Source organism: Pleurodeles waltl, chromosome 11 (assembly GCF_031143425.1).
Source record: "Pleurodeles waltl isolate 20211129_DDA chromosome 11, aPleWal1.hap1.20221129, whole genome shotgun sequence".
In the NCBI taxonomy this organism is placed as follows: Eukaryota; Metazoa; Chordata; class Amphibia; order Caudata; family Salamandridae; genus Pleurodeles; species Pleurodeles waltl.
This window is the reverse complement of record NC_090450.1, coordinates 265,316,203-265,341,681: the sequence shown is the minus strand read 5'-3', so window position 1 is coordinate 265,341,681 and position 25,479 is coordinate 265,316,203.

Below are 25,479 nucleotides of genomic sequence, written 5' to 3'. Positions count from 1 at the left end.
GACCCCCTTCCCGCCAGCCTGTTCCTAGCGGTTTACACTGCCAGGAAGAGGCTGGCGGGAACAGGTGTTGTGGGGCCCCTGGGGGCCCCTGCAGTGCCCATGCCACTGGCATGGGCACTGCAGGGGCCCCCTAACAGGGCCCCATTAAGATTTTCAGTGTCTGCCTAGCAGACATTGAAAATCGCGACGGGTGCCACTGCACCCGTCGCACACCAGCAACTCCGCCGGCTCCATTCGGAGCCGGCTTCATCGTTGCTGGGGCTTTCCCGCTGGGTGGGCGGGCGGCCTTTTGGCGGTCGCCCGCCCAGCGGGAAAGTCAGAATGACCGCCGCGGTCATTTGACCGCGGTGCGGTCTTCTGGCGGTCTCCGCCCGCCGCCCGCCGGGGTTGGAATGACCCTCTATGACTCTAAACCTAGTCATTCTGAAAACACCTAAGAATTAGGCTTAAAATGACTAAGTTTCAAGATGGCAGGATACCTGTAAAGGAATCAAGATGGATTAAATGAAAGTTTCAAATTCAAGTACTTTCCTTTACATGAGAATCAGGAAAACATTCTAAATAAGTTCTAAACCAGTCATATGAATCCTTTTTTGAGAATGCATGCTAGGACCATGCAATATTGCATCTAGAAACTCTGGTCTTCTGTGTTCTCTTGAAATGTTTCAACACGAATTGCGCACATTGCAGATTTTCATATATATAGTAAACACCATAAAAGGATTGTGCACCATGAATAACACAATCTGGATTCAGGAAACAAATCACACAACTTGTCAACTCGTCTATTACCTAATAAATGTCTTAGAATAAATGGCATACAATGAACAACATGAATTAAGCTCGAAGAGAGAATAGTGCGTCTTGCCGATTCGAGTGCCACCATGTAAAATGTCAAGAAATGGTAGCATGCAATGAATATCAAGGTTAAAGCACCATTAAATGAATTGCGCGTCTTGCCGATTCGTAAGCCATGATGTAAATGCCAAAAAATAACAGCGCTCAATGAATAACAAGATTGAAGCACCATGAAACGAATTGCGCATCTTTTGCCGATTCTTAAGCCACCATGTAAATGTCAAGAAATGGTAGTGCGCAATGAATAACAAAGTCAAATCATCATGAAACAAATCACGCGTCTTGCCGATTCGCAGGCCACCATACAAATGTCAAGAAACGGTAGCGCGCAATGAATAACAAGATCAAATCAGCATGAAACGAATCGCGCGTCTAGCCGGTTCGCAAGCCACCATACAAACGTCAAGAAATTGTAGCGCGCAAAGTAATCTGTTAATCATTAAAGAATTAGGCCAAGAATATGAAAGTTCTCGGTAACGGTGTCGGGAGGTCAGCCCAACCACCGTCTTACCGCCCAGAACAAGGATCACCAATGAAGAATGAAGGGCATAGGCCTGGAGGATCAAATAGGCCACCGGTACAGGAGCTCAGGAAGTAGCTGCTGCTCTGCACCGGGACCTCTGAATAGTGAGCACTTGGAGCTGGGCTGGCTCTCTTTTATAGAGTCTTGGCCCAGCCCACAACCACACCCAGGCATGCTGCAGGGAAAGTCTCTGGAAGGCCCTGGAAAGGGACCACACCCTAACACACTCTGAAAGCCTGCAGCAATACATTGCAAATTAACAGTATTTGTAAACACATTAAAAATAAGTCTTCAGGATTAAATTCTGCAATGCAAAAGGTTAAAGCAACAACATATCAGCACAATGCATAAATTACGTTGTTTTGAGAGTGCTGGGTTTTTGCATTCTAGTTGTCAATAGAGCGCGAACTGCCCTGGTGTTGACACACACTGACAGTATGCTGCACAGACGGCAATCTCATCGATTAGTCCCACATAGTTACTGGGAGTAGAGTTGTGTCAGTTGGGTCCTGGAATGTACATCTTCCCCCTCCTCTTCATCACCATCACTCTCATTTCCTCTTTGAGGAAGCAGGTCTGGATATACAGCACCCTCCTCCTCCAAGAGGGGGATAGAATTCCTCACAGCCACGTTGTGCAGCATGCAACAGGCCACCACTATTCTACACAACTTTTCAGGCCCAGAGGCCAGGGAACCACCAGAGATATGTAGGCAACAAAATCTAGCCTTCAGGAGACCTATTGTGCGCTATATCACCCTCCTAGTACGTCCATGAGTCTCATTGTAATTCCTCTCTGCATCTGTTCCTAGATTCCTCACTGGTGTCAGGAGCCAACGCATGTTGGGGTAGCCAGAATCACCTAAAGAAAGGGGGCAAAACAGTACTGTCAATGACAACCCTCAGTGGCAGACAGCCTGGCTGTCTACTATGTGGCAATAAGTGTCGGAAACACCTACCTATGATCCATCCTCTGTCCTCTTGGAGTTGTTCCATCTTGTGTGGCACACTACTGTTCCTTAGCACAAAGGCATCATGGACTGATCCAGGGAACATGACATTCGTATGTGATATACTGGTCTACAGTACACACCAATTGAAGGTTCATGGAATGAAAGCTCTTCCTGTTTCTGCACACCTGTTCACTGACTCTTGGGAGGATGATAGCTATGTGGGTACCATCGATGGCACCTATCACCTGGGGTATGTTGACAAAGGCATAGAAGTCCAACTTGATGGCAGAGAGGTCAGCACTTTGGCGAAACCTCACATAGGACTGCAGGTGTCATACAAATGCAATCAGGAATCAGGACAGTATAATGGTAAACATTGGCTGTGAAAAACCTGCACCCATGCCACTGTCTCTTGAAATGAGCATGTGGCCAGGAAATGGAGAGCAGAGAGCACCTGTACTTCAGTAGGGATGGCATGCTGATTTCGATTAGCTGGTCTCAGTGCTAGATCCAGTAATGCACAAAGTTCATGAATAGTAGCACGATTGAGTCTGTAATTGATAATGATGTGACGCTCCAGCATGGTCCACAAATCAACAAGTGGTCTGTACACCGAAGGGGCTCTCCCTCACCACAAGGGTCTGTACCTAGAAGGAGTATAGAACACATGTGAGGAACACACATACATCTTCACACATTGTTTCTTATTCAGCACTGCTGGAATGATTGTCGACGACACAAATGCTTAGTATGTGTGACATTACAGCAACATGACCACAATGATATATCAGGACTGTTAAGGTGAGGTAATGTATATGTTACATGCCTATGGGTGCTTAGGGGACAATAGGGCCTGCATGGGGCTGATGAGGGTTTTACAACTGCGTAGTTAAGGCCAAAATGTCTGCCCCCTGTAATCCAGAAGTGTCTTGGTGTAAGTGACCTCATACCACTAGCAGTTGACGTAATAGCGTAAGGCAGTGTTTACAGCTGTGCGCATATCCATTGGTTAACATAGTTGTCAGTGGGCATTCTTAGCGTCTCATGATCGCCGCCTGCGATGACGGTGAACACCACAGCGGTGCGTACGCTAACTCGTCACCCCAACTTCACTTGACTCCTGGATCTCGTGCATGCAGGTACTCCACTGAGTGTACTGCTGTGTCCTGCCTCTGGTTGTGGAAATGGCACATGTTGCAGGGGAAAGGGCCCCAGCCTTCACCAACGAGGAATTGGAGAAGCTTGTGGACGGGGTCCTGCCCCTGTTCACCAAGCTCTACGGTCGGCCAGAGGTACAGATGAGTAGGAGGATTTGGGGCATGGATGTGTGTAATGATGGTAGATGGCTGTGTACATGTGTGCACATGTGACACTGTATCGTCCTGGGTTCCTGACATGCTGCGTGTGTGTGTGCTGTTAGGCTGTATGAAATGCCCGTCCCATAGTAGACGTATAGCCAGCTGTATATTATTGGACACTGTCTGACCTCAGTGTTACTTTTTCTGTGTGTCCCTTATAGGTAAGCGCCCACCAGAAGAGGGGACTTTGGCATGCCATCGCCAGGGAGGTGCAGACCCTGGGGGTCTACAACCGGTGGAGCACCCACTGCAGGAAGCGGTGAGAGGACCTGCGGCGCTGAGTGAGGAAGATCTGTGAGGTCCAGCTGGGCAAGTCCTCCCAAGGAGGAAGGGGTGCCCATCCGGCACTGACCCCCCTTATGCGCCGCATTCTGGGGGTGGCATACCGGGACCTGGATGGGCACTTGAAGGCTGCACAGCAGTCACAAGGGGGTAAGTACAAATACCATACTCTGGCTCCTTGATGGATGTGTGTGCAGTCGTATTTATGCTGTCTAGTGGCAGGGACTTTGACTGATGTCCATCTACATAATGGCCCCCTTGGGGAGTAGGGGTGTAAGGGTCAAGTCTTCAGTACGTCAGGTCCTTCAGTGCTGTGTGGAATGGCTGTAGAGCAGGGTTGTGGCCACTTGCCAGGGGCATAGCCATGTGTATAGTGGTAGGTGCTGCCTGGTGGAATATTTTCAGGGTGGGTGTATGTGTGAACCAGTTATGTACCTCCATTCAGCTATTTACAAGTGTCTCTCCTGTTTTGTCTCCCCATCCCTGTTCTCTTGTGTTGTCTGTGTACATGAGCATCATCTGGCGAGGGAGCTGAGGCACCGGCGAGTGGGGATACAACAGCCACAGTTCCTCGGAGGCAGAGTCGTCCGACACCAAGGGGACCAGTAGGTTGGAGGGCGAGGGGAGTACCACGGGGGAGGCAACTACCACTGGAGGTAGTGACTCTGATACCTCCTCCGATGGGAGCTCCCTGGTGGTGGCGAACCCTAGTGGGCCCACCCCTTCTGTGTCATCTTCCGCCACCCCCTATACCATCAACGCCCTCCCATTTGCTCCCCACCGAGTTGCTTGTGCCCGCTCATCCAGAAGGGTGGGCGTCTCCTTCTCCCCAGGCACCTCCTCCCCTGTCCCAGTCAGCCCTGCTGCCCTCACGGAGGAGGTTATTGACCTCCTGAGAACCATCTCTGTAGGGCAGACAACCATTGTTAATGCCATCCAGGGGCTAGCATCAGAGGTGCAGCAGACCAATGCCTATCTGGATGGCATTCACAGTGCCGTGTTTGGCCTACAGAGATCTTTTCAGGGTCTGGCCTCCACTTTGACAGCAGCCAATGTCCCTGGTCATTCCGTCCCCCCTCCAACCACCTCTACCCCTTCCAGCACCCCACTCCCTTCACTCGTCCAAAGCACACATTCTGACACGAAGGCACACACCTCAACACACAAGAAGCACATTTAAAAACACAAGCACCACACCTCCCACCACAGGCATACACACAGCCAACATACATATGCACACACACCAACATCCACTTCCCCCAGTGTGTCCACCTCTTCCGTCTCCCTGTCTGTCCCCTCTACATGCACTCCCACAGGCACTGCACCCTCATTCAATGTTGCTGACCACCCTATTCTTGCAGTCATCACAATATCAAACATCCATTCATGCACCCCAGACACCACACCTGCATTCACCACAACAACTTTAGTTGACACATGCAGTACACTCACCAGACTTGCAGACACCCAGACAACATACATTTACACTGGCAGCCTGTCTTGTCCCACTGTGCACACCCCCCTCCTCCCAAGACACTCAAACGCACCAAAACACCCTCCCATCACACATCCACCACACCTCAGCATACTTTCCAGTCCTATTTGAACCCACTGGCCCACCCTGTCTCATTCCTAACCGTGCTTACCTTCTTGCCCTGTCCACTCCTCCCACGTCACAGCCCACCCCTGTCTATCCTTCCCATTCCCGTGCTACCTCCCCTGTGAGGAAGAGACCCCGTGCTGGCCCAAGAATATCTGCTGCACCCGAGGCCAAGTCCGCTCCACCAGCTGCGAGCACAAAGCCCAAGCTCCCGCCACCTTCCAAATGTAAATCTAAGCTCCCCTACCAGTCATAAGTCCGCACCCCCACTACCTCCTGCCCCTGTTCCCTGAGGTGCCTGGATGCCCCATTGTTGCCCCTATGAGGTGGAGTACCGTTGCACTTGTGGGAGTCAAGTTGGGGCCATTGTGGCCCATCGGACTACTTACTCTGGACCGGCCATTGGCCTTATGTTGCACTTATATTGCTCATTGAGCAGAATAAATGTTAATGTGTGGCCTGTGTTGTTTATTTCACACTCTGGATCTGTGGTTTAGCGTTTCATTGTTTGGGGTGTTGAGCACATGTGTTTACTTTGGGCAGGTTTGATTTGCCTTGTGTTGGGTAAGTACCTCTTGCTGTGGGGTGTACGGCTTGTGCTGCTGTGAAGGGTTGTGGGAGCGTTGCAGGGAGGGTGGAGTGGGTGGCTATGTAACTGTGCCCTTTCTTTCCTATTTTAGTAGGTTGGGGTACTGACCGTCGTCGTCTTCGTCGGTAGTCTTGATCGTGGAGGTATTTTTCAAAGAGCAGGGCTGGCATGATCTGCAACTCCATGTCTGCTTCGGCGTGTTGTGTGAGCCTCCGGTGAGTGTTTCCTTATATTTGGTTTGTTTCCACATGGCTTTGATTGGTGGTGGTTCCCGCTCCAGAACTGACAGCAGTCTACTGCTTCATTATTTGATGGGCGGGTAGGGCCTTTCCGTCGGCCTGTGGGTGGGCTCTGCCATTGTTGTTGTCACTCCTATGCTGGCGGTGAGTGGTTTTCATGATGCCTGTGTTTAAGCTGGTTCATTTATTTGGCGGTTCGGACTGCACGTCTGTTGATGGTTGTTACCGACATCGCCGGCGGAGCGGTGTTTACCGCCGTGTTCATAATGAGGGCCTAGGATTCTACACTAGGTACTATTTACACCTCTAGGTAAGGTGTGGTCTTTCCTGTGGAAAGCACCAGGTGCCAGAGTGATAAAGCAGCTGCCAGTGCTTATCCCACTGCTGCACCACCAATGTAGGAGGCTGGCCTGGTGTGTGGTATGTACCTATGGTACTTACATCATATACCAGGTCCAGGTATCCCTTTTTAGTGTAGTGTAGTCCGTGTCTAGAAGCCAGGCTCTCTAGAGGTAGCTGTGGATGAGCAGCCAAAGCTTATCTAGGAGACATGCAAAGCTCATGCAATACCACTGTAGTCACACACAATACTTAAACACATGAAAGCACTCAGTGTTACAAAAATAAAGGTACTTTATTTTGGTGAGACAAATACCAAAATTACCATAGAGGCTATATTGCCTTAGGATGTAAGTAATCACCAATTATATATATTATTAGTATATAGAAATAGGCATAAAAACAGTTAGAAACAGTGACATTAGTGAAAATCACAATAGAGAGAAATAGCCCTAGGGGGAGCACAAACTATATACCAAAAAAGTGGAATGGGAGAGTCGGTCCCCCACCTAGGTAAGTGGAGTTTGCAGAGGGGAGCTGGGAATAGTAGGAAAGCCCAAAGGTAATTACCACAACACCCCCCAGCGACCAGGACATCCACTTGGAAGAAAAGAAGAGTAATGCGAAGCCCAGAAGAGACTGCAAGACACCAACAGTGGATTCCTGGACAAGAGGACCTGTGGAAGAAGGGGATTAAGTCCAACAAGCACAGCAGTGTCCAGGAAGGGCAGGAGACCCTACCCACCCGACTGAAGGTACAGGAGATGAGTCAACAGTGACGAAGAAGTTTCAGCACTGCACCCAAGAAGATGAAGTCGAGTTCCTGGAGAATGCAAGTGATGTCCCACGCTGAAAGGAGGATTGCTGTTGTGTTTGCCTCTTCGGAATTCACCAAGAAGCCTTGGCACACGCAAAACTCAGTTAGTGGAAAGTGGCTTACTTTCACCCAAGTTGGCTAGCTGGAAGAGAGGACTGTTGGGACCACTTCAGTCTACCACCCGTGTTGCAGGATCCATGCAGCTCAGACAGGAGAGGTGATCCACGCAGCTGGTCGTCATTGCAAGGCAGTTGGTGCCTGCAGATGCAGGGTAGTGACTCCTTCACCCCAAGGGAGATTCCTTTTTCCTTCTGGTGCAGGCTAAAGACAGGCTGTCCTCATAAGATGCACAACCAGGGAAATGTTTCAGTTGCTGGAAGGAGCCATGGATACAATGTTGCAGGAGGTGTCTTGCTTCTTTGTTGCAGCTTGTCAGGTCCTGGAGTGTCCAGATGCAGTTTCTTCAGTCAGAATTTGAAGTGGAGGTTGCAGAGGAAACCTGCTGGAGTCTTGCAAATTGAATCTGAGGAACCACCCAAGAGAGAGACCCTATATATCTCTGGAAGGGGGATTGGTCACCTATCAGGAGGGGGCTCTGATGTCACCTGCTGGCACTGGCCACTCAGCTGCTCCCAGAGTTCCCTGCCAACCTTAAATCCAAGATGTCAAAACCCAGGGACCCTCTGGAGGAGCTCTGAGCACCACCCCTGGGGTAGTGATGGACAGTGGAGTGGCCACTCCCCTTTCATTTGTCCAGTTTTGCCCCAGAGCAGGGACTAGGGGTCCCTGAACCGGTGTAGATTAGTTTATGCAAGGAGGGCATCAAATATGCCTTTCAAAGCATTACCAGTTGCTTGGGGAGGCTACCCCTCCCAAGACTGTAACACCTATTTCCAAAAGGAGAGGGTATAACAACCCTCTCCCAAAGGAAATCCTTTGTTCTGCATTCCTGGGCTTGAGCTGCTGAAGGAACAGTAATAGCAATACTGGGACTCCTCTAAGGAGCCCGCAGAGTGCATGGAATCATACAACCAATGCTTGCAAAGGCATTGAGGTATGATTCCAACATGGGTGTTACCAAACCTGCCTATGTTCGGATTTACCATTATGTAGCTGGACATAGGTATTGACCTGTGTGCAGTACACGTGTAAAATGGCATCCCCGTACTCACAAAGTCTCGGAAAATGGGCCTGGAGTTCATGGCGGCACCTTTCTAGTGCAGGGGTGCCCTCACACACAGGTACTTTGCACCCTGCCCTCTGGGCTAGAAGGCCTGCCATAGGGGTAACTTATTAGTCACCTGGTACAAGCGAAAAGTGGCAGTGAAAGTGTGCTTGCACCTTTTCACGTAGGTTGCAATGACAGCCCTGCAGAACCCTTTGCATGGGCTCCCTGTGGGTGTCAAAATATATGCTGCAACCCATAGGGATCCCCTGAAACCCCAATGCCCTGGGTATCTCAGTACCATATACTAGGGACTTACAGTGGGGCACCAGTGTGCCAATTGTGGGATGAAATACAGAGTTTTGGCAGATAGCATAATCACTGGGGTCCTGATTAGCAGGATCCCAGTGAATACAGGCAAAGACACTGACATCAGGCAGAAAAAGGGTATAACCATACCAAGAAAGAGGGTACGTTCCTACCCCAGTGGATTTGGTGCTCACCCCTTTCTCATGCAGTTATTCTCCAGGGTGAGTTTGCTCATTTATTTCAGTCTTAATTTCATTTGGCATTGCTCTCTGTGGGGTTTGTGGGTGATTTTGTGTTGAGTGGAGTCTTTGTGACCTTGTCTGGTGCCTTGGGCTGTTCGACTCTTTTCATGTGTATTCTTAGTCATTAAATATGGCTTTAACTAGTTGCTTTTTGGAGTGTGTGACTAGGACTGTAAGTATTGGGGATTCATCTGAACCTTCAGTGAGACCGGTTATGTGCCTACAAGCTTCCTCACTCTTTTCAGTGTCCCCAATAGTTTTCTATGATCTTTAGCCCTTCTGGGTTTGAATTGAGTTGATCAAATTTTCTTGTTTTTTCTCCTGGCATTCCTCAGTTGATGGGATTGTTTGATCAAGATGCACTCCAAGTTCCGTTTTCTGGTTAATTCAATCGCCCTGCTGGTTATTTCCTGCCTCATGCTTGTAGCCCTCTTAAATTATATTTTTCTTTTTTGCGACAAGATATAGACCTGCTGTCCTCTGGTGTCTTGGCAGTGGGTCATTCCACATAACTTGGTATTCTTATCTGCTCTTCTAGCTGAGCTGTTGTGGTCTTGTGTTGGGACATGTCTCTGCCTCTGCACTAAGGAGTCACTCCTTATTTCCATTGGTCTCTTCATAGCAGCTGGTGTTCCTTGCAGTGCTGACAATGCTGGCCAAGATGTTAAATGCATATTTCTGTAGCATCTCATATTTGAGGTCCTAGGAGTTCTTTGTATTGTCCTTCAAAACATTCTTTCTTCATGTCTTCTATCGGGACATTGTTCTCCATGACATTTTATGTGACCTGCTCCTTGCCATTCCTTCCATGTTTGGCTGCTTCGTGCTTCACAACCTGGGTTCTGGCCTGGAGGCTTGTCTTTTGTGACTCTTAAATTAAATTAATTACAGGATTTGTAAAGTGCTGCAAATAACCCATGAGGGTTTCTAGGAGTTGAAATTTTAGGCACAGGGAGATCAAGTAATTTTCCCAGAATCACAGGATGGTGAGCCAACACCGAGACTCGAACCTGGTTCCCCCAGTTCTGAAGTCGGCTATTGACCATTGTGGGACCAGTGCTTTGTCTTGAGAAACTGTGCCACCAATCCTAGGTTCTAGATTTGTTAATTGTGTTGCCCTGGTGGTCCAGTATGGTGGTTTGTCAGCCCTCACATCATAGCTAGGGTCCTGTAAGTGACTCATTTTCCCAAACATTGATGCACTTTTTGTTGGAATGTTGTGTTGCACCATTTTGTGTTATAACTGTGTTGGTTTATCAGTTAGAATCTGATGTTTTGGGTCTTTGCCTCTTCCACTACCGATTGCAGATTTGTGTTTCACTACAACTAGGGCATCTCAATGTCTTTGGGCAAGTGCTTGTCAGATTCTGAGGCAGTTTTGCTCTCCATGCTGCTTTGTTGTTTCCCCTTTGGGGTGCTTCCTGCAGTTCCATGTAGTTCCCTACTGCTCCTGGTATCTCAGGTTTCCTTTTGTGTCATTCCTGCCAGTTCCCTAGCTTATTCTCTGACGAGGTTGTACCTACTTTTCTGAGGCTGATGGCTGTGGTTCTGGGAGTTTTCCAAGATTAGTCCTGTCTTCCACAGTTCACTCGCTGTTTTGGGGTGGGATCCACTCTGATCTTCTTAATTGGCTGTTCTTTGTAAGTGAAGGTATATTTGGGCACCCCATATCTTCCCTTGGGCTTCCCTCCCAGTCTAGAGATCTTTTAGGCTCTAGCTTTAATTAAGACCTGAGCCTGCTTCTGGCTGATCTTATGGGCCACAGATCTTGATGGTGCCAGCTACCAAACCATCTCCTTTGTTGCTCCCAAATGCTTTCATTTGCTGTGAGGGGGATTGGTCCTTGCCAACCATTCTCGTACTGTACCTCTAATCCCAAGGCATTGGCCAAAATGAGTAATCACACAAGCATGGTTGATGGAGTCAAAAGAGCTGCAAAATATAGAAGGACCAGGAGACATGATTCAATATTGTCGAAAATTTTGAGTGTGGCTGTCTCAAATCTGAAGCCTGCTTGGAATCCTTACTGGTGAACTGAAGATAGGTTGGCTTTGATGATGTAATTGCAAAGCTTAAGAGAAGCACAAATGCTTTGCTAGTGTACAGAAGGTTGGCAATAGGTCAGTAGTTATAAGTATTTGTAAGAAAGTTTTTGGTCAAGGTTGTATTTCTTCAGCTGGAGCATGATTTGACTTTATTATAATTGATCTATGAAGGTTTAAAATGTTAGAGGGTTGAATTCACGATTTTTAGCAAGGAATCTGAAAACAAGGTAACTTTGTCTCTAATGATGTTCAACAGGATTGTGTCTTTGAAATATGAGGATGGTTTGAGATGTTTGATAGTTTCCATTAGATATTCTGTAAACATTGGTTCAAATCCTTTACAACATATTGGAGTTTTTGCAGAAAAAAAGGGATGTTGATGTGATTGGTCAGCAATGAGGCTTGAATGGATATCATGGTTTTTGGCTGGGTCAATTGTTGAAGTATTTTGGTGAAACTATTTGTTAATGCAGTCAAAGATTTACCACAAATCCTTCTTTCCCTAATGGAGGGCCTTGCTGATTGGAACATTTGTCCATCCCTTACAGCACCAAAAAGCTTTTTCACATTTTACCTTGACTCATTAACTCAGCACCAGTTCTGCAAGAAGTTAACAAACATTGTTAGTGTGATGTGTTTGGAAATAACTGAAATCTACAAAAAGTGATGGATGGAATGCTGGATTAATATCAGTCTCTGGTAATTACTTGGGGCTGCATCCCAATCCATTTTTATTTTACACACTATGCCATCTCAGTTTGGAAGCAGCAATATGCAAATCAGTCTTGACCCTGCTCCAATGGGATCAGTGCAGCCCAAACTGCCAGGCCGGGACCTCCTTGACCTGGACCACAAACAACCCAGTAACCAAAATTAGTGATGAGCATATGTGGCCACCACTTTGTAGTTAAGTGTTCCCATTAGAAGAACAATTTCTTCTTGTAATAACTTTGGCACCGTTTGAAGACTGTCCATGAAAAACTTTCCAACTTTCAAAGTAAAAAGTTAATCCACTGCAGCTCCTTCCTGTAAAGCTTTGGGGTGATCTGTCAAGTGGAGGTCGATAAAGATGGGTGGTCTCAGAACATGTTTCTACCATGCAATCTCCCTTTGGAAATTTTAGGCATCAGTAAAGGAAAAACAGCTGAATAGAATTACACCAAAGCAATCTTTACTTAGAAAGAGTGATTTTTGTGATTTGGTGCATCTTCATTCATCTGTTTTTGCGAAACTAAGGTTAAAAAAAAGAGATATGTGGATTGTTGATCCTGCAGGAGTCTTGTGAAATAGCAAAGTAAAAAATAGAGTGATTGCATAGGCTAGAAGGATTTTTTTCCATCGTATCTCTCGATAACGTAGGTATGGAGCAATTTTATCAGCTGGTTGTAACATTAAAATAAATGTTGTAGCCGTAATTACAGAACACTGGAACTCAAATACGTCCCCTGAATTTGTTTAAATTCAGCACTTCACTCTGCAGTATTTCATTCTAAAACACTTCACTTTATGATTCTTAACTGTATCCCTCTCCATTCTACTGCGCTCCAGTCAATGCTATTCACTGTATGCTACTACACTGTACCTCACTCCACTCTTCACCACTCCACTGTACAAAGCTCCAGTGTAAGCCTCTCCACTCTATGTTATTCCACTCTATGCCACTCCACTCTATGCCTGTTCACTCTACACTGCTCAACTCTGTGCCAGTTCACTCTATGCTATTCCACTGTACGCCACTATCATGTAGCACAAATCACTCTATACCAGTCCACTCTACACCATTCCACTCTGTGGCACTCTACTCTATATCTCTCCACTCTGTGCCACTTCTCTCTATTCTGTTCCACTGTGTGCCAGCCCATTACACTGCACTCCACTCTACTCCACTGTACGCTGCTCCACTGCATGCTTTTCCACTATGTGCCCCAACAACCAAGGGTACTCCAGTCTACACCACTACACCGTACACCACTACAGTGTTCGCCAATCTATGACATTCTAGTCTACGTCATTCCACTATAACCTACTTCACCTTGTGCTACTACACTCCATGCTATTCCACTGGTACACAACTCCACTCCCATCACTCCACTCTATGATATTCCTCTCTACACCACTCTACTCTACGCTACTTAACTCTGTGCCAGTGCACTCTCTGCTATTCCACTGTACACCACTACAATGTACCTCACTTCACTCTACACCAGTTCACTCTGTAACCACTCCACTTTACAGTACTCCGCTCTATATCGCTCCACCCTATGACATTCTTCTCTATTCTCTTCCACTGTTCATCAGTCCAATCTACCACACTCTATGCTACTCCACTGCACAGTACACTGCTCCACTGTATGCTAGTCCACTGTATGCCCCCCATCCTAGGATACTCCAGTTTACCCACTACATTATATGCCAGTACAGTGTACGCCAATCAACCCTACACTCTTTCAGTGTACTCAACTCCAAGGTACAACACTCCATTGTATGCTATTCCATTTTATGGCACTCCACTGTACAACACTCTACTATATGCTATTACTTTGTACACCACTCCACTGGATGCCACTCCACTCTATGCCACTCTACTCTAACCCACTCCACTCTACACCACTCCACTGTATGTATTCTAGTCTATGTCATTCCACTGTAAGCTACTTCACTTTGCGCTACTTCACTCTATGCTATTTCATTGTATGCAACTCCACTCTCACCACTCCACTCTATGCTATTCCACTCTACACTACTCCACTCTATGCCACTTCACTATACCCTATTCCACTCCAAGCCACTCCACTTTATATCACTCCGTTGTATGCTGTTCCACTCTACACCACTCCACTGTATGTCACTCCACTATGTGCTATTCCACTCTAAAATACTCCACTTTATGCTATTCTACTGTATGCAATTATAATGTACCTCACTCCACTGTACACCGTTCCCTTCTATGCCACTACACCTCTACGGCGCTATTCCTCTATGCCACTCCACTGTACGCTACTCTGTGACATACATTCCACCCTACACCACTCCTCTGTGACACTCCACTTTATGATATTCGACTGTATGCCACTATAATGTACCTCACTCCACTGGATGCTGCTCCACTCTATGCCAGTGCATGCTATTGCATTCTACCACCTTCCATTCTACCCCACTCCACTCTTCACCACTCTACCATATATTGTTCTACTGTACACCACTCCACTCTCCAGAACTCCACTGTACTCTATTCTACTCTAAAAAACTCCACTGTGATCACTTCACTGTATGTCACTCCATTGACCCCACTCCACTCTACGTCACTCCAATATACACTATTCCACTTGGCACAACAACCCTTGATGCCACTGCCCTCTGTGCATCTACACTGATGTTAATGCATTCTACCACCCTCCATTCTACGGCACTCCAATCTTCACCCCGCCACTGCATGCTATTCTACTGTATACCACTCCACTCTGTGCCCTTCCACTCTACAAAACTCCACTCTATGCTATTCCACTCTATGTCACTTCACTGTACGCCATCATTTATACACCATTTCACTATAGTATTCCAATTTACACAACTACACTCTGTACCACTCAACTCTACAATATTCAACTCTTACTACTCCACTGCATGCCACTCCACTGTATGCTGTTCCTCTATACGCTGGTCCACTGTACACACTCCACTCTATGCCACTTCACTGTATGCTACTGGACTATACATAACTCCACTGTATGCCACTCCACTCTGTCCCACTCCACTGCACATCACTCCACTGTCTGCTATTTCACTGTATGGTACCATACTGTACCCCACTCCACTGTACGCCACTCAATTGTACCCCCCCACACTCAATGTCAGTCCACTGTATGCTATTACAATCTATGCAACTCCACTATACTCCACTACAGCCTACGCCATTCCAGTGTACGGCACTGGACTCTACACAACTCCACTGTATGCTATTTCAGTGTATGCTACTCTGCTGTATGCTATTCCACTGTATGCCACACCATCCAACACCACTCCACTATATAGCATTCTACTCTATGCCACTTCACTCTACTGTACAAAGCTACACTGCACCTCACTCCACTATACCCCACTCCACTTTACACCACTGCACTTTAGGCTACTCCACTGTCCACTATTACACTCTACCAAACTCCATTCTACACCACTGCACTCTTCACCACTCCACTGTATGCTATTCTCCTGTACTCCACTCCACTCCTCACCACTACACTCTACAACACTCCACTGTATGCTACTCCACTCTACACCACTCCTCTGTACCCCACTCCACTCCATGCCATTCCACTTTACAGTATTCCAGTGTACACAACTACACTCCGCACCACACAGCACTACACCATTCAACTTTATGCTACTCAGCTTTACCCCACACCACTTTACACCATTCCACTGTATGCTATTCCACTTTATGTTACATCCAGTGTACCCTTCTTCACTCTGTGCCACTCAATTGTACACCACTGCACTCTACACCACTCCACTGTACGCTATTCCAATCTATGTACTCTAGTGTCCACCACACCACTGTATGCCACTCCACTGTATGATATTTGAGTGAATGGTAATCTACTTTATGCTGTTCCACTGAATGCCACTGCACTCTATGCAACTCCCCTGTACATTTCTCCATCCTGTATCACTCCAATCTATGCCACTCCCCTGTATACCACTACACTTTATGTAATCCCAATGTACGCCATTCCACTCTATGTTACTGCACTTTGAACTAATCCACTGTTTGCCACTCCATTGTGCACTACTCCACTGTGTGCCAATTTATTCTATACTATTCTACTGTATGCAACTTTACTCTACCCCGCTCCGCTCTATGCTATTTCACTCAACCCTACTCTACTGTATGTATGTCAATGCAGTGTATGCCACTCAACTGTATTCTGTTCCATTCTAGGGCAGCTCACTGTGCACCACTTCAATCTGTGCTATTGAACTGTATGCCACTCCACTTTATGGCACTCCACTGTATGCTAGTCCTCTGTATCCCATTCCACTGTACACTATTCCACTCTACTGTTCACCAATACACAAATCCAATCAATGACACTCCACTATATGCAACTCTATGCTACTCAAATGTACTTCTCTCCACTGTACGTATGTCGTTCCACTGTATGTTATTCATTTGGACGCCACTCCTCTCTACCCACTCCACTCTACGCTATTGCACTGTAGGCAACTCTCCATTAACTATAACTCGCCATTTATACATGCACTGGTTTGATATACCCTTGCATACCATATAACGTATTACAATTGAAATCATAGCGGTTATAATTAGAACCATGACATCTGAAATGACATAATTTCTCAGAGCACATTGGATGGTAAAGTACCAAGTATAGTTAATGTACTGGCAATTAATGTAAGAAGAATGTGTATGGAGGTGCGTAACATATAGTAAATTGAAAGTGCTGTATAAATTATGAATGTAAGTTCTAGCTAGTAGTGGGTAAATGAGAATTATTAAGGTGTAAATATAACTTTTTAATTTCCCAAGTTCGTATAGTTTCATTTGAGTTTGTATTTAAAGAATAAATATATATACATCTGCACTAGTTTCTCCCTCTGTGTCTCTGTCTCTCTCCCTCAATAGCTGGGCAGTAATTGAGCGCTTTGCATGACATTGACCCTGTTACATGGATAATTGCCTCTTACATCGATATATGCACTTTTGCCTATTCCTATCACTGCGAGCAAACTTCCATTTCCTTTGCAATTGCAAATGCTTGTCCTTTTGTGTGTCTCCTTCGCGCTCATGCTTATGGCAGCCGTGGCACTTTGAATTGGCTTGCTCATGTCATCTGTTTAACTTTCCATTTTCAATTTATGTGGCAAGAAAAATCCAGTTAGGAATTTACAACGCTAATAGCACTAACTCGAGCAAACGTGAGACCCATTGCATTGCAAATGCTTGTTGTAATTTGGTGTAGAAATGTTTAGTAGTTTCAGGGTTATTAGAGGAAAAAATAGAGATATCTAAGTACATGGATCCTTTGAGGTGCCGTGGGTAGGTGCCCGAGAGTACTTGCGGATTTCAACTAAAAAGCAAGGCCCTGATTGGTTTGGTGCAACATGAAAGGAAAATTGCAGATGCCTTTTTGTTTCTTTGCTGGGTCCCATGTAGAAATCATAAAGAAAAAACTCACATAAGAGGTCAGGATAGATTAATTTCTATAGTTTTGTGTGGGTAAAACGTGAACCTAACTAGAACTTCCCTGTAACATTTGTTTTTTTCATTGATTATATATATAGTGCGAGTGAGCGAAAGAGAGATAGATACATAGATAGATGTGTATTTTGATGCACAGAGTATAACATGCTATTTGTTAAAATTGTTGTGTTTGAGGAGAGCCCATGAATCATAAGAGGGGAAGCATCAACTGGGTCATAACTCTACCCTCATCTCTGAGATTAGTGTCAGATTTGAGCTCAAGACACATGCTTCTGGTTCCACCAAGGGAAAGTCATTTGAGGGTTAGAGAGAGGATCAGGGAGAGGAAAAGAAGAAGGGTGTTGGGGGAGATGGAGAGAGAAGAAGAGAGAAACAACAAGCAAGGGAAGGAGATGGAGAGGTGTAGTGGCGAGAGTGAGAGAAATATAGAAAAAATGAGAACAGTAAAAAGGAAGAGGTGTGAGAGAAAAAGTGAGAGAGGTAGGGAGAAAGGTTGCAAGGGGGATTTTTTTTTTCTTTTAGTCTTTTAGCTCATAGTTTTTATTGCAAGATTTTTATTATCTCGTTATTGTCTCCAAATATCAACATGATCAATACATCAATATTTAATAATAAGTCAGAATAATTACTAATAACGGAAACAATGCAAGATCAATGCAAAAGGCGTGTTCCATAAAGAAACTTCCTATTCTAAATAAATAGAAGATTAGATGGGAGAAGAGTAAAGGTGTTCAAATACCCATGAAGACTTCTGATGAGAGACATTAGCATAACCTTGAAGCTGTAGCATATAGCTGGACAGTAATAACAGCTAAATAACAGCAGCAGAAATAAGCTAAGACTTCTCATGAAGAGATGTCTATGAAAATCAATAAAGAGTCTCCTCTACAGATCAGGGAATCCGGAACATAGAACTAGGTCTATCAGATCAAATCTGAGTCTTTTCTCAAAGAAAGCTGGTCTAGGATCACACACTAATATAAATACACAAAGTCTATGTTGCAACACATCTTTTCTTTCTTCTTTATGTTGACCATTAGGATTTCAACACCCTCCCGGGAACAGGTTTACTCCCCAGCTTCTCACCAAGGAACAATTGTCTCTTAAACATGTGCCCTTGAATGTTGTGATACATTATTCTTGTTTTTCACAGTCTTCTCATGAATTATCCTTCCTGTCATCTACATATATCATCCTTCATTTCCTCTACATCAGTGAGAACCTCCCTATCAGTCTTCTAACATAACAAATATCTATTCACTAACTAACTAAACAGTAGCTTCTGGAAACAGCAATAGCTGCAGAAAAGAGGAAAACATCTTACCCAGAAAATATTCAATGCAAAAACAGGCCTTCATTAATGACGCACAGCTAGTGTGTCAATTTTAAATACATCATTCATTTCTCTGTTACAGATCTTTCAAACATTCAAGTTTTATTAAGTATTTATAACTCCATCAGTTAGGTTACATTTAAGAAAACATCTCTCTTCCAATTATAGGCTTGCGAAGATTAGGTATAATTGCCTACTACACAATTTGGAATTAGCATATTTGTTCTCAAATGTAGTTTTAATAACATTTTATAAGGCGTAGTCAACAGTTAAAATTTTCATTATCAAGTGATGGTCTGAGATGACGGAACAAAGTGTGTTAGCGTAGAAGCCAGAGAGAGATACAAAGAGCAAAAAGAGGACAAGTGAGTAAAATAGATGTAAACAGGACCTGATGCAGAATGAGTGAGAGGCGTAGAAGATGGGACTGAATGTTCATAGCATAGCGCGAGAGAGCCTGCCGAGAAGAAAGGGGCGGAGGGGAAATATGAGACGAGCAGAGAGATAGAACTAACGATTTGTTATGGCTGGGTCCCCGTATGATTAGAAATAAAGTATTCCGCTAAGCCTGTATTGATTCGGCATTAATCCTGTAAGTATATCTGTCCGGGTATGAAGACCAGAGGAGGGCTGAGTGGCCATTTGATAAATCTCTGCTGCTGATATTTATGCTGCGTTAATAACAATGCGATTAGCCCGGGTCACGTGGGAGAGAGAGGCACGAGAGCGGTAAATCAGACGGCAGTAATCGCCCGGTTTCACAGAAAGCACCACTTTAGGTCCACCAAGGGAGGTAGAGACCTGGCGAAGCAATTGCACAGAGCTTTCACCCCCAGTTTGGTAGTTTGTGCTCCTCAGTGCACACTCAACAACAATGGCTGCCCACTGGGCCCATATCATGTCTGACACTTTTAGCCAGTTAATCAGGCATTCAGCGTTGTCTTAATAAGTCGTTAATGCAAGTTAATCCACAGCAATCAATGCATTTCAGACACAGGATGCAAACACTCCCCTTTAATAGGGGTGCGCACTGCCGGGAAAGACAATTTTAACTACATGATGAATTCGTTGTTATCCTGTAGGGGAAGGATGCAATACTAGCACATTTTGAAATGTCAGTGGTCAGTGTGATGGTTCTATTCAGCGCATCTGTGAGAGGGTGTAGAATAGCCCATCCATTCACATACGCTTTTCTCCCTTTGTACCTTGACCTGTTCGTACTTGGGCAGGAAAAAGGCCCGTGCACCAAACGAACAGTGGCCCCACCTGCGATTTGAATAGCTAAAAAGTGTCTTACCTTTGGAAATCAGGGCAGTTCGAACTTAGGTATTTTGCAACGTATAGGAGACTGCACGCATTTCTGCTTGCTGTATGCAATAGTTGTACTGATAAGGAAATCAACAGCAAAAAGCCTCATACTAAACCACAAATAGGCCCACAAACAGCCAAGAAAGGGACCCAGGCACTGGCCCGGTCAGAGCAGCCCTTCTGGCACTCTAGCATTAGCATATAGGTCAGTCTGGCCTCGTCCATCCATCCATTCATCCATGAATGTATGAAGTAAGCAAGATTTTGAGTACAAACCTAGCTACAAATTAGTGGAGTGTGGTGCACAAAGCGGATGTAATGAAGGATTTATTAGGAATATCTGCGAAGGCATACACAAACGAGATATGGGATCAGAGGTATTGTGTGAAAAGGGGAAAACGTAAAGTTGGAGTACTGAGGAGAAGAGGCTCTTATGCATAGGAAGATACTCAGCAGACATCAGTTTTAAAACAAGAATCCATCCATTCATTTAGCGCTATGCACAGGACGTATTGATCTTATACAAGTAACACGCATGAACAAAGCAAATAGTCGTGGCTTGTTGTAGGTGTAAATTTACTTGTTGTATTTTATATCTGGATGCAATGACAGAAAGAAACAGCAAAATACTAGATGGGCGGCACACTTCCTTAAACACAGATTTTTAACTTACATGTTTTTAAGCCACGCCCTAATTACATAAACCAATCCCCTTTGAGAGAACCTCCAATTTTATCATCCCACTTCACCCTTTAGCTGCTAAGCACCCCCCACCCTCAGCTACATTTTTTTTTTACTATTTGGGGTAGATTGCGCTTAGGCCCCCATAACTTTTTCTCCACATCAGCTATCCAAGCCACATTTGTGTTATTTTTTCCAGCATCCTGGGTATTCTAAAGGTACCCAGGGTTTGAGGATTCCCTTGGAGGCCTGTAGCCAAAATACGGCTACATTTTGTTTTTTGGATGAGAACTAGGAAAAAAGTGCTGTGGAAGAAAGTGCCTGGTTTTCCCCCTACAAATAGCATCAACAATGGGTTTGGAGTGTTAAAATCACCATTTCCCCAGCTTTCAGGAACAAGCAGACTTGAATCAGAAAGCCCATTTTTTTCAACACAGTTTGGGCACTTTACTGGGACATAGCACATTTTTCCTATTTTCTGTGCTTTCAACCTGCTTCCAGTTAGTGGTAGAAATGGGTATGAAACCAATGGTGGATCCTCGGAAGCTATACATTTCTGAAAAGTAGATAACATTCTGAATTCAGCAAGGGACCATTTGTGTAGATCCTTCACGGTTTCCTTTAAAAAGTAACAGTTGAAATACAAAAATACAAAAATATTGAACTTGAGTTGAAAAAACAGCCATTTGTGTCTACGTTTCCATCTGTAACTCCTAAGTATGGCAGATTTGCCCAAACCAGAGGGATTTAAAGTGCCATGTGCGCAGATAGCTGTGATCCGTCTGAAGCACATGAACACTGTACCGTCAGAGAGCCCCTGGCTGTCCAACACACAGAACTGGTTAAAGCCCTCTCAGGTCTCCCTCATCCGCCACATCATGCAGTAAGTTAGTGGAAACAGTCAGGTATCTGATGCTGCCACAGATCGAAATAGCCTGTGACACCAGAGGCATTGCTATCAATAGAAAGATCAAAGGGCCTTGGACCCAGTGTTGTGAGGGGCCCTATATACTCTATGGGGCATATTTTCTAGAAAGACGCACGGCGCTGCACCAAAAAATGGCAGTATGCGTCATTTTAGGAATGCAGAGATGAGCCATATTTACAAAAATATGTCTCACTCCTGCGTTTCCCCAAGCGATGGCAATAAATTTGGCTACCTAGCACGAACACAGGCACTCTTGCACCATAGCGCAAGGGTGTCTGCGTTGAAGGGAATGATTTTTTATGTGCAGGAAGGTGTACCTTCCTGCACACAAACAATCTACAAAGGCGATTTGGCACTTCTGTGTGTGCTGCAGAATGCCCAATGCCCTTGACACTCATACAACAGCACTGCCTTGGTGGCCTCAAACCACTTTGTGCACCGATGCTAATGCACAAGCACTTAAAGGTATTTCAGCTTAAAGTGTATGCTGCATAAAGAGCACTAGTGATTTCTAATATAATTGAATAAATAAGTAAGCAAAGACATTCAGCAAATTAAGCAGAAACCCCTATTTGAGAATATTCACTAACCTTGCTACCTACACAAATATCCCAGCTTTTCAGTGTAACTTGAAAAATCTAAGAGCAGGGCCCAAATGTTTTCCTAGACGCCCTCTACCAGTACTGCTTGAAGGCGAGAGTGCTAATAACAACACTTCCTGGTTTTGATTCTGCTTCATGCCTCTTTCCTTTTGGTCCAAACACCTTTCCTGCCTCCTTACCTCAATGTTGCAACTTTTTCCTTCCCTGATATCTCCCTTTATTTTAGTATCTTTTTCTTGCTATTTCTTTCTCTCTTTTGTGTCTTTCTCTTCTTTGTTTTCCATCGAACTGTGGTAATCAAAAATAAGTCCCAATCCCCAAAAATTAGTAGAGTGGCCAAGGACCTACATCCGCACAAATTAAGCACTGACTTTACTGCAAGCTGCACGTTGCTGATATGCTTACAAGAATAAATCACAACATGACAAAGCAATAAAGTTGTGTCTTTCCTGTGTAATCATTGCTTATATTGACCCTCGAATTAATAGGCTATTTGGTGGCTTAAACCCTGCACAAATATTGTGACAATATATTTTATATATCTGATGCAGCATAAATCTAGCTCTTAGAAACAGTGACTTCTGTTTTAAAGAACATTTGTATTGAGCACCGGAAACACGAGGCGCGGCACAAAGTCTGGTGCGAGAAGGGTGTTTTTGAAATTAGATTCAGATTAAAGAATTTAGGATGTGATGGGAAGAATTGAGTTAAATGAAAAGCGGACAGGACGTTGTACAGTTTTTTTTATCTAACAAATAGTTACACATATTCGTTCACTGTGTATGTTAAAGGATGATGTAAAACACATTGTAAGGCGTAATCCCTAGACATTGTTGTCATAATATCCTCTGATTTAAATTCAATCCACAGCATATTGTCCCGTTCGAGTCAATAATGGAAAGTGTACACCCAAAGGGACTATATTTTTTTAAATGTCACCTATGATATGATATTTATATCAGACTATAGGCCAGAAGTGCTAAACATTTTAACAGTTGTAAATGCTGTGATTCACCATTTGCAATCGTTAAGATGCCTTTTCGAATTTACTGATTGCATTTTAGGAGACTGAAAAGTGTTTCTAGTTTCTAAAATGAGCATCTGAGTGGATACTGATTCATATCTGGAAGGGGTGTTTTGTTGGTGTCCCTTCCAAATACATGTTTGGTATCTTATGTATCAATGTTATGCAACTAAAATCCAGTCTTAAAACATTAATAATTTACTGACACCTCAAAGCAGATGGTAACCTATTAGCAAAAGGGTGTGGTCTCCTTGGAACCGCTTCCTCTTTGTGAATATAAAGCAAATGTTTATTGAAGAGTAGCAGACCACTGCTAACTATTACATAAACTGAGTATTGGCTTTGTTGTGTGTGCTGCGATTCATAACGTGCAAATGTCAGGGGGTTGGGTATTTTCGACTGAATCATAAATCAGCTTTGAAATGTTGTTTTTTTCATTGAATTTCATAAGTTTTTTTCTTATGACACTCTTAGGGCCTAATTTAGAGTTTAGCAGACAGAGTAAAGGCAGTCAGGGTGGCTGAGAACTTTATTTCCACCAATCTGACTTTACTCCACCTGATAGCTGTGAGGTAAACTCTTTCGGTTTGTGAAAATTGCAATTACAGCGGTTTACACAAAGCCATTTAAAAGTTTGGCGTTCATCTGTCATCTGTGATGAATGCATTCATCAAACTTTTACAAGTTTTTTCTTTTCTAAAAACAACCTCCCAAAATGGGAGTTTGTTTTAAAAAAAAAAAGACTAATGGTCCAAACACTATACGGGTTTTAATCCGTGGTGTAGAGGTCATTTTGTAAATGTTATTGTCCCTCACCCCCAGGATATTCTGCTGGTAAGGGACAGTAAAAAAAAAAATCTGCGATTGGCTGTATGGCTTACCTCCGATGTCCCATAGTCCATCGAGCTGTTGCAGTAGAGTACCCTGTCTGCCAAAATCACATGGACCTTTAATTACCAACCCCTGCTGTGCACTCCCATTCTCCAGTTAGCCCCACTCTGAAACTGCCATGGGAGGCCAACCCCTACTACACACAGCCTTCAGTGTAGGGTGTCATTAGGGCCTCACCCTGTTCCCACCCTCCGAGGGTGGCTAATCCCTGCTGTGCATAAACTGGTCCATTGAGCTTGACCTTGGGCCAGCTTCTGTTTTTTTTTTTTTATTTCTATTGGATTTGCAGGTTCTGGGCAAGGTTCTGACCTGGTATCACAGGTCTGTGGTTTGAAACCCATGACTGCAAGCCCCCGAATTTCGAGGCATGTGTTGGTGAAGCTAGCTGTGAGCGCATGGTAGATGACCAAAAAATTTGCTCGGCAACAGCTACAATAGAGCCCTAGGGTCTGTGTTTCTGAGACAGGTACCACAGACCCTGGTTGCCATTTTGCATGTAGGGGTACAGTGAATCTCAATAAGAATCTGTGTACCCACAGGTCATTATTTTTATTTGAGCTATGTGGGGACCCTCTGAGCCCCACTCCCCCCACTATGGGCAGAAGGTAATAGTGGGCTCACCCTGCACTCGTATATAACCTTTGTAATGTTTTTCAGGATGCTGAAACATCCTGAAATGTCAGCCATAAGAGAAATTTTTGTCATGCGGCCAGTCAATCAGATTACTAAATTCCATGGTTCCAGCTTTATAAATGTGGATCGGAATTGGAAAATGAGCAAAAAAAGCTCCCTCATCCAATCGGATTCTCTTATTTTTTGAAGTTTTGGAATCATAGATATTCACCAGATGAGATCTGTGAATCATCAATGATTAAAACAACAAAGACAAAGATGTGGTAATACTTTAAAACTTGCTTGGCAACTTTCTAAATGCCTATATCTTAACTTCAGAACACATTTACATCAAAACAACAAAAGCACATTTTCTGTGTAATAGTCTACTGTCATGCCAAGTTTGGCATAAATCCATTCAGTGATTTTGGCAGTAGACACAAGCAAAAAATCCAATGGAAATTAAAATGTAAACACACCATATTTTACCCTCTTAACTTTTTTCTCCTGCATGGACCTGCGTGATATTGGCCTGAAGGACCCTGTTGACTATACCAAATGA